This window comes from Lutjanus erythropterus, chromosome 20 (genome assembly GCF_056507025.1).
Source record: "Lutjanus erythropterus isolate fLutEry1 chromosome 20, fLutEry1.hap2, whole genome shotgun sequence".
NCBI classification, from domain to species: domain Eukaryota; kingdom Metazoa; phylum Chordata; class Actinopteri; order Lutjaniformes; family Lutjanidae; genus Lutjanus; species Lutjanus erythropterus.
Window position 1 is genome coordinate 31,520,014 of NC_139336.1, and position 13,290 is coordinate 31,533,303.

At 42.9% G+C, this 13,290-nt stretch overlaps 1 protein-coding gene across 1 annotated transcript in view; it reads left to right on the forward strand.

Annotated features, from left to right (window-relative positions):
* Positions 1 to 626: 626 nt before the first annotated feature.
* pitpnm2 (phosphatidylinositol transfer protein, membrane-associated 2) overlaps positions 627 to 13,290 on the forward strand; it is a 62,390-nt gene continuing 49,726 nt past the window's right edge. Inside the window, exon 1 of the mRNA XM_084745668.1 lies at positions 627 to 974. The gene's annotated coding sequence lies outside the window, so the exon portion shown is untranslated. The remainder of the gene's footprint in view (positions 975 to 13,290) is intronic.

Consider the following 13,290-nt stretch of genomic DNA (forward strand, 5'->3'; position numbering starts at 1 on the left):
CAGAAAACCGTCACTCTTCTTATTTGCAGCTTATAACTATATATACATATACAAAAGATGCAATGACAATATATTAATAATATTAAGTAATAAAGTTAAATATTGTGTAATAAGACATAAATATAAAACAGCAAAGCAAAGAGGTTGCACAGTTATTTGAATATAACAATAATTGCATTTTATTTTTTACTCAAGTGACAAACACGGTAAATTAAACTGGCACTATGGAGTTACATTTTCATTTTTATATAATACTATACTTTATTTTTTTTTATTAATTTTACATTTTTGTTGGCCAATTTTATTCCTATATTTTTTAGAAATATTTTTTAATCATATTATCATAGTTTTGTACTTTTACTTAGTAACATTTTAATGCTGTAACATAATATTTCTACACTGTATTATTATTATTATTATTATTATTATTATTATTATTATTATTATTTAAAGAAATATTTCAGCGGGAGTTACATGTTTAATCGGCTGCAGGCGGCGGTGCGCCACTAGGGGGCGCTTTTCTCCTTTGTTGTCGGACAGGAGGAGGTCCTCCTGACTGTCCTCTGATGTAACTGTTAACCTGAATGTATCATCAGCCACACCGGCTACACACCGGAGCTCAATCACCGGACGAACCGGACAGGACGGCCGTGTTTCGGACAGATGATGGAGGTTCAGCGGTGACCTCCGTCCACTGCAGCGGGACTGAGTGACGCTCACAGCGGGGAGCGAACGCTGCGTGCTGCGGTCGGTTGGGGGGAGAGAGACAGAGAGACAACAGCGAGCTCCTTCAGCCTCCACTGAAGAATATAAACACCGTCAGCTCCACCACCATCAGCAGGCTGCTCCTCACTGATCTCCTCCTGTGTGGGAACATGCAGACGGAGATGGTGCGTTCAGGATCTCTTCTGCAGCAGCGTGGACGTCCAGCTGAATAAACCAGGAGGGACTGCAGACAGACAGAAGAGCTGCAGGTGAGTCTGATGATGGACATGTTGTTGACCTGGTGTCTCCAGCAGCGGACTCTCACACATCTCATTAATCAGAAAAACACGATGCAGATGTTAATTATTTCCACCATTATTCCTGGAAGGGCTGCAGTGTTCAGGTGGCATCCATCACTGGAGCTTCACCAGCTGATCTATAGAGTCTATACATCTGATCCTGGTCTATTGCACAGCTGTTTCAGGAGAATATTATGGTGTGTGTGTTTGTTTTAGCTGTGCAGATACTGACTATCACAGAATACCATCAGATTATACAGTGCAGTATTACATTAATACATTTCAGACTCTGAATCCACAAACTATTGAATATCTGCACAGAAACGTGCATTAAACTGTGAAATTTCCGGTATTTATGAATAGTAAATGGTTAAATGTCAGCATGCATGGGTGGATTAACCTGTTACTGAGTCCAGGGGCATAAATCTTGGTTTTGGCCCCCACCTCCAGCCCTCTGTGCACTCTGTGTGTAACCTGTCCAGTTCCCATCAGCCTGACTCATTGTTGGTATAATCCTGCCATCGGCCAGATTTGGCATTTTGGCATTCTCCTTCCATTCTGCTGTCTGCGTGTTAACATTTGCAAGGTCCCCATCGCTGCTTGAAACAACGGTAGGACCACAGGAACTTGTGAATGCACCCTGGAAAAGCCCAGACTGTGGGTGCATTCAAATACCCAGACTAAGATACTATTTATTATACCAGAAAAAAAGATTTAGTGTGCCAAAAATACCAGGATATCCTACTGCACCCTGACTCACTTTGCAGAATGCAAACCAGCAAGCTTTTCTGGCTTTTCTGACCCATAATCCTTTGTGATGGGTTTTTGAGCAAGAGGGTCAAAGGTCAAGGTGCAATGTTGTCCCAGTTGTATGCAGACTGCATGCAACAGTACATACTCGGTAAACACAGCTGCAGTCCACACTAAAAGTTAAAAGAAAAAGCAGTTTGGGATGCAGGACCTGGAAAAACCTGGGCTACGTTCAATCTGGTTTCCTTGTTGAACGACCTGTTTCCTGTAAACTGTGCGCAACAGCGCCGGCGTGCTTTTCTGGCTGTTCTGACCCACAATCCTCTGCTCAGCTGAAGATTCATCACATCGACTGAGCCGCTGAGAGAGCACAGCTCGTTAGCTGTGTTCCAAATCACAAATTTTTTCTTTTTACTCCAAATTTTGTGCTACGGACTGCGACAGATGTTTGAGCAAGAGGCTCAGAGTTCATGGCGCCATGTTATGATGAAGTAGCATGTCCCAGTTGTGTGCATGCTGCATGCAACGATGCAAACTTTGTAAAGGTAAAGCTGCACTACACACTAAAGATAAAAAGGAAACGTTTGACATGTGGAAAACATTTTCTTTCTCTTATGTTTTCTGTCACGGACGCTGTCAGTCAGAGACATCAACCTGACAGCTGTCACTCTTCACATGAGCTTCTGTGATATCGGCTTAGTAATTTCTGCAAGAGCTGCCGTACATGCAGCTACGAAATCATCTCTGGTTTCTGTGGTCTGTGGTCAGCGAGCTGCTCTAAAGTAAAAGCACCTCTCACCCGTCTTCTTTATCGACAATATGTGCCTCTTCCTCTTCTCCGCCCCGCTGGACCCCCTGGCGTTGATGGCCTCAGTGTTTTGACAGTCTGCGTCCACCTCGCACTGGGACAGCTGTGAGCAGCAACATTGCTGTGGCGCAAGTTTGACACAGATCGACAAAGCACTGGCAACACGAGCAACGCCGGGAAAAAAAAAGAATATTCAATAATCATTTTGCCATTGAATGGACTTTTGAAACATTTGGCACATCTGAAAAATGTACAGTTTTATCCTGATGATGGTGCCATAGTTAGTATAGTTCAGGAGTCTGTGACATTTACTCTCAAAAGAGCCAAAGAAGAAAGAAAAATCTGCCTGTCTTGTTCTCATATTTTCATTGGAGACGCCTCTTTCTTTTGGCCTCCATAGTTAGTCTGTGGTGTCTCAAGACGAGTCACCAGCAAAATTTAGAGGAAAAAACATCAAGCCAGAGATGCTGGCTATGACACACATTTTTTTTAAATTTGGTGTATAGGATACACAGTTTTACAACAATTAAAATGCCTTTATTGTCACAGCATGGTCATGTCAGACAAAGTCTTGAAGTTTAAATGACCACGCTGTGACAATAAAGGTATTTTAATTGTTTTAAAAGAGAGTATCTTGGAGTTTTTTCTGATTTTTAGTAGTAGTAGTGAGTATACAAAAAATGCATTGTAAGTCCAAGAAACGTGCCCATCCAGACGTTTTTGATTTACACAGTTTTTAAATTTCAGAATGTTAGAATCAGTTCAGACTTACAGCAGTGATAAATGAAAATTTAAATATAAAAAAAATCCTGTTATTTATTTCTATATTATTTTTTGTCACAGCCACAGGGAGCAACAGGTTGCAGACCCCTGTGATAATTCATCCTGAGGGGGGCGTGGATGTTGAAAAAGCCACAGGTATCAACCTCACCGTGGCTCTGGGATTAAAAAAAAAAAGTTATCAGAATTAATAATCTGAATGTTTGCGTCCATGTAATAGTTGCTGAGATGTTTTGGTCTGGAACAAAGTGGTGGACAGATGCTGCTGCTGTCATCCCAGTGAGGGTTTCTGCTCTCCTCTGCCCAGTTGTAATCCAGATCCGTTAAAGTGTAGTGTAGCAGTAGAACCTACTTCACGCTGAGATCATTAATCCTGGAATTAAAAATATTTAGCCAGGTTTAACCCAGATGTTTAAATGTGTTTAGACCTAAAACACTGGACACGTCTTTCATTTACAAAACCAAGCAGGACTGCAACTAATGAGATTTCCTAAATTCATTGTTTAGTCCTGTAAATGTCAAAATATATTTAATGTACAGTCATAAAAGACAAAGAGAAGCAGCAGATATTCCCACTTGAGCAGCTGGAAGCAGAAATACTGACTGTAAATACTGTATAAAGCTCCAGCTGTCCTTGCCACAAACGCTCTGTACATCCTGCTAACAATGCAGGAGCTATTCTTAGCCCCTGAAGGTGAAAACACTAAAGAGGTGCTGTTGTACGCGTGATCCTCACACAGCCTTTAACTTATTTAGACGGATGCTGCAGCGGGGCCAAAACTTTCTAGGAAGGACACCTTAAACCTGGAGAGCGTTCATCAGGCCGCCTGTCAGCGCACAGCTTTAAATAATCAGCGTCACCACGTGGCTCCTGTGCAGTGCAGCAAAAAAAATCACATTAATCTCACCGTAGATAATCCAAACTGACTGATGCACAGGAGAATCATCCATAAAGTGTGAGCAGAAAGGTTCATTTATTTTATTTGGTGATTTATTTCAGCAGCAAGTACGGCCTCTTAGTGAGTTTATGTGAAAACAAGAATGAGAGTCTGCAGCCCTCGAGTTAAATGCTAACAGCAGGACACTAACACGCTCACAATGACGGTGAGCTGTTCATTCTGTATGGACAGCAGGAGATCGAGCCATGCAGTGCATGATGGGTACGGCATTGCAACTAAACGGACCAGTTGCTGTATCTGAATTTGCATAATCACGACTAGGGCTGCGCAGTTAATTGCAATATTAGCGAAATCGCAGTATGGCCAAGTGCAATATCCAAAAAGTAATACTGCGTGGCAAAACAGCGTTACAGTAAAGTACTGTACAGATCTTGTTCTCCAGCTGTTTGTTTGGTGTAGACCCACAAAAATGTCACATCATCATGAATTTAATATTTTTTTTTCAGTGAAAATGAAAATTTTGATGAAAAAAACGATCATTCCCACTAACTCTAAATTGCAACATGATTTTTCTACCATATCGTGCAGCCCTAATTTATTGAATTTATTGAAATTAGTCTGTCCAACACGACGCACCAGACTCATCAGACTCAGATCAAACATAGTATTTAGCTGTAATATGAGAAAGTTTTTGACCCGGCCGCCGTGACGAGCCAAATCCAAGCCCCGCCCAGCTCGACGCATTGCGTCACCCACCAGCCGGAGCTCGTAGCAGTCCTGTGTATCTGCGCCTTGACAGTACTGATGATGCTGATGTTTGGCAGGTGTAATGTTTACCAGGGTTCACCGCCTTGGTTTAGTGGGTTAGCATGCTAATATTTGCTAATTAGCTTTAAAGACAAAGGGCCTGATTTCCTGAAGGTTTGCATCGTTTAAAAACGTTTATTAACTTGATATCACCTGCAAACAAATGTGCAAGCTGATCTACTAACAGCGCATGCACTGTCCATTCAGAACATTTTCCTTATGAATATGCAATATGGGGCATTTTTCCCCTATGCTGTAAAATACTGGGAGGCTTGTGATTTACCAAGCCTGAAACTAATTTTCAGTGACTGTGACTGCGTCTGTATTTAATACCTTTGAAAGGAAGGTGTTAATCCGCCCCGCGTTGCACATAGATGGCTGCTGTTATTGTGGCGAGGAAGAGACAATCTGATCTAAAGTAATTTCTTATGATCTGTGGGCAATATCCCGAGTGTCCCACCTGAGCGCTCAGGCCACAGAGGACACAGCTCGCACCCCCTGCACAATGGATTTATTATATTTTATCATTACTTATTCATTTATTTTTTTAGGTAGTTGAATAATTTTTCTTTTTCTTTTGTTCTTCTCTTGATATCCTGCAATCTTCTCTTAATTTCATCTGTTGTTCTTGACTTCTGTGCAGATTCTCTCTCCATGGGATTGAATTTCATTTTGCACTCGAGGTCATTCTGGTTTTCATCCAAACTCTCCACGGCAGACACCTGTAAAACACGCAAAACCCTCATTTAAATACTGGTCTCCACAGTGTTTGCACCTGTTGTCGTTCACAATTATTCTTAGTTGATCATCCGCAAAACGCACACCAACCAAACCTGCAATATGTTAGAATGAAAACATTTCTCAGGGTGGTTGGTTGACAATTAGAAACCATCACCTTGAGCTCTGTGATATCATGATGGACACTTTTAGTAATGCTAGCAACGCTCAAAACCACCAATGTGAGCCTTGTGGTTGCGCTTGAAGAAACGTTTTTAAGATTAATTTTCTAGGAACCATACATTTTCTTCTTCTGGGTTCTCCCCATCGGGGTTCGCCATCATCTGTGTCTTGCTGGCAAACCGAGCCCCGTCCGAACTGTCATGAGAACCTGATCCACACATTTGATCAGACATGTGCTTCTTGCACCAAATGTCCTTCCTGTTGCACCCCTTCCTGTTCATCCAGGCTTGGAAACAGCAGGTAGGACTGCACTGGCTTGTGGGGGATGAAAATGGACCTGGACATGTGGACAAAGTGGAGATTTAACCGCCAACCCTGTGATCAGTAGATGAGCCATCTGTCAGTTCTTTTCGCTATAAATCAATTGGGTGTTTGGTCCATAAAATGTCAAAAAAGGGTGAAAAATGTTGATCGAAGTCCAAGATGAGGTCCTCAAATGTTTTGTTTTGTCCAAAACCCAAAGATACTCAGTTCACTGTCAGAGAGGAGTAAAGACACAAGAAAACATTCACATTTCAGAAGCTGGAATCAGAGAATTTGGACATTTTTCTTCTGCAGAATGATTAATCGACTATCAAAATAGATGGGCGTTAATTGAATAATTGAACGTGGTGGCTGAGCAGACCAACAGGCAGACATTTCCTTCCTCCGTCCACAGAGCCTCACTGCTGAAAATCAGCTGATTATCCAGTGATTGCACCTGCTCATTAAAGTCGTATCATACAGCTTCTCTATCAGCATCGACCATCAGGTCCATCCCATAATGTTCTGGTCCTGTTTCCTCCCATTTCAGGTCCAGTGCGCCTGATTTGAATGTGTGTGTTGGGGGAGTGAGAGAAGATGGAGCCTCACAGGATCTGATTATCGGGCCAAAATGATTAGGTTTGCTTTAATGAATGCTGTTAGGAAGCGGCCACCGCAGAAAGAATGAGTCATGGTATTGATTGCCGCCCCCTCCTTCAGTCGCTCCCTCTCGCCTCCCCTCTCTCTCTCTGTGTGTGTGTCTTGCACCCATCCATCCTTCCCCTTCATATTCATGCTTTCAGTTCATCTTTTCCTCACGTGGACACGCAGGATTTCTCTCCCCGGCTTCTCCGAAGACACGTCAGACAGGATTTGAGGGGAGCTGGCGTGCAGCCGGGCTGAGTGTTGCATACCAATAACTGCATGACTCGCTCCAGTCTGGATGAGAGAGGCAGGGGAGAGGAGGAGGAGGAGGAGGAGGAGGAGGATGGGGAGCTGAGGATGGGAGGAAGCGGGGGGGAGGGTGGGGTCTTGTCACGAGAAGCCACGTCATCACAGTGTGTGGAATCTATTTTTAGCAGGGTAAACAGAGGGATTCCAGCCCACTGATCGCGGCTCCACAGTCAGGACTGTGTGGTGGGAGGCTGCTGGAGACGCTCCGTAGTGCCGCGCTGGATGTGAATGAACGGAGCGTCTCTGCAGCCCCGTCTGCCTCTGCTGTCGCTCCCCTCCCTCCCGCCGCCTGTCAGCGAGAAACACTGCGCCACAAATAGACCGACGAGCTCCCAGTCTGACGCTTCACCTCCTCACTCTGCTTCACATGCACGCATACACTGTCTCTGATATACAACACTGCAGGAACCGATGTCGCAATTTCCTGAACAAAACGCTTAAAAAGGACATGAGAAAAAGAGAAACCAGATAAATGACATTGAGTAACAGAATGTATTAGATACGTCTGCAACTTTTAGAGTCGAAAGAGCCATGTTTGGACAAAAAAAGAAAAAAAAAGAAAAGAAAAATCTGTTTGGAATCATGACTATCACAAATTCCCTGAAGATTTTCTTTTCATTTGGCTTCCAGCGAGCTTATGGACACTCCTGGATGACAGAATGTAGAGGAAAAGGCACAGAGCCACAGACGCAGGCCATGACGCACATTTTAGTTTACGAAATATTAAAACTTTTAAAAAACATTTGGCACATAGGCTGCATGTTTTTTACAGTTGGCAAATGTAAGAATTCACACTGTAAAAAAAAAAAGTTGAGATGACAAGGTAACATACTGCAATAGATTTTTGACTTTTGAGGCCAACTCAAACTCTTAAACTGAATGCAAGGTAGCCATTGTGCTCATGCAAACGTATAATTAAAAGCATGAATATCTCTGGCTTAATATAAAAGTTCTTATCTGTCTTCTGTTCTACACACTAAAAAATTAGATCCTCCAGATTTCTCATATAGTCGTATCAGCGCCTCTCTGAAACAAACTAAATATTACAACCTTCATGAAAAGAGAACTTACTGCAGGACTGCTGTATTAGACTAGTTTTCAGAAGGTGTGCCTAATAAATGATCAAAACAAATTAAACAAATAAATCAAAAGTGAAAATAAGGCTTTTAGGATTCAATTTTATCACAATATACACAAGACAGCACTCATCAAAGAATTTTAGTTAAGATACTTCGAATGTCGGCCTGTATTTTTCTACTTTTATATTTCCATACTCTGCTGTTTTTCTTTAAGTAGAGGCTTTGAATTCTTGGTGCACCACTGCTGCACACAGAACGAGCCGTTTTTAGACTCACATTGTTTGGGTTTACAGAGGAGACTCAGACGGCGCCCGTGCAGAAACATTTTAAATATAGATCCATACCTACGTGACGTCCCCAGTTGCTCCGGGAGTCACGTGAGACCAAGTTCTGAGAAATCTGAAGTTGTCACGTTTGCGGTGCTCAGTTTGAGCACTTACTCTAATTAACGGTGCCCGGCCTTTGTGCAGATGCAGCGAGGCGTCGTGTCCTCATCAAATATTCAGACAGACATGCATATTCAGTGGTACGGACGAGGAGCAGCACCCTGCTCACCTGATACTGAGAGCGTCACTCCGTTAGTTAAAAGTAAACTCTGTGTCTGCGTCCGTTTCCTCACAGATTAGACTGATTGATCACCAGGTTAGCTGCTCTGTGAGGCTGCACCTGCAACAGTGGAGCTTGGAGCTAAATGCTAAAATCAACATGCTGATGTTTTACTCTGAATTTATGCCTTTGATTTCATTTTAAAGAGGCCCGTCCGGTAAAAGATGAACACCATTTAATCCTAAGTGCTATCTTCACAGTTTGAGAGTTTGACAAAGTTTATTTCCTCACTGTATTTCTCTGTGTCCAGTTTTAGAAGCTGCCAAAACTTCCTAAACTTAAAAAAACCTAAAAATCTTCTTTCTGTTTGGCTCTCCACAGCTCTGGCCAGTCTTTATCAGAAAAAACAACAACATGAGTGAACTATTTTCCCTGTCAACTGAAAGCAAATTTTAATTTAAACTACTCGACTAGTGCACAACTTATTAATTGATAATGTTAAACACTGTCCAAATAAATACTGTGTGTATTAAGAGTCATAAAGCCGTAAATTACAGTCAACAATCACCAAATCATATTTCAAATGCTGCTGAAATGTGTGACTCTTTGCGCCGTGCAATAAAAACATTTCACATTAACCCACAAAACACGACAACTCACTAAATGTTTCACCTTTTCGGACCGGAAAGGATCACAGCGTCTGCAGGTTAAAGACATAGTTTAACCAGAGCTAATATTAGCTGCCACACAGTGTGGCTAACGTTAGCAGAGCTAGCAGCTGCTGCTCTGCTCGCAGGTTCGTTGCCGTGTCTGTGCTGAATGTGGTCACATGTTGCTCCAGTTGAGTGGTTATACACCAGTTTATTCTGGCACAGCCTGCACTCAACCTTATTTTCATTTTCTAGATCAAAACACTGGCAAACCACGCCACGCTGGTTTGCAGCAGTGTCTGGGGTTGAGTTGCCATTAGGGCACTCGCGCTGGGTGGGAGGGGCTGCTGTCTGATGGGGCCATAGTCCAGACGAGTGTTGGGCGGCTGCATAACACCTTAGAGGCAACAGGTGAAAAAAATTGCTAAATAGTTTAACCAACCAGTATTTCTGGTGCTGACTATCAAGTGTGACGATGTTTAATCGCGTGGTTGACTAATTGCTCACATCCCTTGTTATCATCCAGATGACTAAATTGACTCTTCGCTAAGCCCCGCCTCTAAACAGCAACTGTCCATTCATAGTTTAGCAACTAGGCCTGTCAAGCTTTCCTGAATCAGGACGGTGGCGTCTTTTTTGTAGTCTCGCAAAAACATGAAACGCAAGAGCACAAATATGGCGAATAGATTAGACTCTGCAAACTGCAGACATTAGCATGTCTGGCTAATTGACACTAGCTTACTCGCTACAGACAGACAGACAAACTTGTTGCATCTGCATTTGTTCTGTGGGGGTTTGAAGAGGAGGATGTGGGCTGATGGAGAATCAAAGTGGGCCGATGATGATGCACCTCTCTCTGGCTCGCTGTCTCAGGTCTAAGCCGGGTTAGCTTAGCTCTTATCCCAGCTCTTTTCCACCATCTGGCTGGGTGACCCGTCTGAAGGTCCGCTGCACTAATTGAGTCCCTGTGCTTCCTTTTCCCACATTAATGAGTGTATTTCTGTCATCTATCATGTAGACATACCTGCCGTATTTCACCATCCAGCCAATGTTTGCTGAGACGTAAGCTAGCTTTAGCCTCAGTCTGTTAGCATTAATGTTATATAAGCTGCTAGCTAACTTCACAGGGTTCTTGTTTTAAACATGTCAGATGTAAACATTAAAACATCAGCTGGAGACGTCTCAACTGACTCAGTGAGTTAGCATTAGCTTACATTAGCCAGCTACACTGCTACACGACAATCTGCTTGTGAGTCATTACGGTCGTTAGCTAAAAACGAGAAGCTGCTTTTGTTTATGTCTCTGAGGAATCACAGACCTCATGTTTCAACAATTACTCCAATGTAAATGTTAAATCTGCCACCGTTATCACTGTAAGCTGCATAAATACAACGAGAGCATGGAAAGTTTGTCAGGCGTAGCAACAGTAACTAAGGAGGGCGGGACTCAGCGAAGGGTCAATTTCATGGAAATCATCCAACAGTTCAGTCTGGACCAAAGTGGTGGACTGACAGTCAGACTTGGAGCCGTGCTGTTGCCTAAAAACAGTTTAGTAATGTGTGTGTAATGATTTTGTGAGTGTGTGAGTGTGTGTGTGTGTGTGTGTGTGTGTGTGTGTGGGTGATGGATCTCCCCTCACTCGTTTACAGTCACACATTATGAATGTGAGTAATCAAGAGATGGATCTGCAGCCTTAATGGAGGCTTAATCTCCGTGACAAATGAAAGTGGGTGAAAGGACCCGGTGTCGCCGCAGAGCGCGCTCCGTGTCACCCACGCTGCACCGCTGTATGTCAGCTGGCCTCGCTCGGAGCCACTGGAGACGGGCCAAACGCTAATGGTATTGGCCCCGAGGACTGGATCTTCCCCTGTTTTATCTCTGGGCCTTCAAATCTCTCAGCTCTATTAACGACAGTGTCTTCCTCTGCTGTCTTACTGTTTCCTTGTCTATATCTCATTAACAGAACCCCCCCCCCCCCTCTTCCTCCTCTTCATCCTCTCATTCCTGCGTGATGGTATGTGCATGTGTCGGCGCTCAGGTGTCAAATTTAAAACCACGAACCGTCATCGCTGCATCTCATCTTCCACCTCCCTCATTTCTTCTCTGCAGTTCCTCCCATTCATGTTGACATGAAGTTGAGGCTGTAAGAGGAGGAGAAGTGACGTGTCGGTGGAGGAGTGTGAGTTGTTGAAAGAGGCCGTTGATGAGGCGGCTTCTCTGATGTCGACAGCCTTCCTCTCTTCCTCTGAAGGAGAAGTTTGACATTGAGGGAAATACGCTTGTTTGCTTTCTTGATAGATGAGTGATAGATCAGAAGATCGATGTCACTCTCATCAAACTGTACAACTCTCCTTCCAAATCGTAAAAAGTCCTTAGTAAATTGTTGCATTTTTAGGGGCATGACTTTATGTTTAGTAAAAGAAACTTGCAACAGACAAATTGTGTGACCCACTCAGCAGGTGTTACACCTGCAAATTTGTTGTAGTTTGTTGACGTCAGGCCTGGAATTTCAAGTTCATTTTGTTGCCTTTGGTTTGGCAGCAAAACAATGATTTCTCAAGAATGTTTCCAATTATTATGCCGTAGTAAGCCATTATTATGAGATAATAAGTCATTATTATGAGATTTTTTCCCATCACATAGGCAGTATTGAGCTTCCATAGAGAGACGGATGTTTCAAAACGGAGATGAGCGTGATGCACGTCTAGCTGTTAACAGAGACTCCAGTCTGCAGTGTAAACCACTGAATTGTAGAGTAACATGGTCAATGGTCAAAGAAGGTTTATGTCACATTGACACTTCTGTTGCTTCCTTTCTTGTGCTTGTCACGAGTGCTCTGTTTCTGCTGTGAGTCTGCATGACAGCAGTTTTTGTTGCCCAATCTGAATCTCAACATAGACAGAGGCGTTTAAAGACTGTAATGACAGGAAAGAGGCAGAGGAGGAAATGGCTAAATCATCCCCCGCCGTCCCCTTCAGCTCTAATGAGTTTTACAGCAACTTTCAGCTCATTGATTTTGGTTTTTACTGCATGTTTATTTAATGGTTTGGTTCACTCTCACCGTTCTCAACAGCGACGTTTCCAGCAGGCAGTTTTCAGCACCAAACAGCGAACAGTCAGCAAGCAGCTGGTGGACATAGTGGAGTATTTAGATATTTCCCTCAGGAGGTGATGGAGACCAAAAACAGAGCTAAAAGAGAGTGAAAATCGGACTTGCATTGGTTGTTGGCCAAAGTGTTGGTTCAAAATGAATGTTAGACATCTTTTTGCCTGCATCAACTTAACTTTTTTATGTAGTTAACACAGAAGTATGCATTTGGCTGCTCTTGAGAGCTATTTCAAGATTACATCTGCCTGCTATCCATACTCTTAATGCACTGAAATTGAAAGTGTCCCATCTTACCAATACCTGTGAATTTGGCTCCTCAGCGGTCTCACTTTTAAACAGCAGAAAAGATAAAAAAGTCTGTTTTTCTCTGGAGGACAGGAAAATGATTGTACAGTCAGCCATCACGTCCGCAGAGATATCTTTTTATTCTTTATTCTCCTGCTGCTCGCTCTGCCTTTAAAACAACTCGATGCAGTTTATCATTGAGCTTTGAGTTTCATTACAGGAGATAAACATCATCACTCCTGCAGAAACTCCCTCCGTATATCTCCTCTTTTCCTCACATTTAAAACCACTGCAGCTCAGCAGAGCAGATCTCAGCAGTGTTCAACTTGACTTAAGTTCTGAACTTTGGAAAACTGCCTTCCACTACAAATGTAATGAATTACAGAAGATTTTAAAACTTGAATGTCTTCCTGATT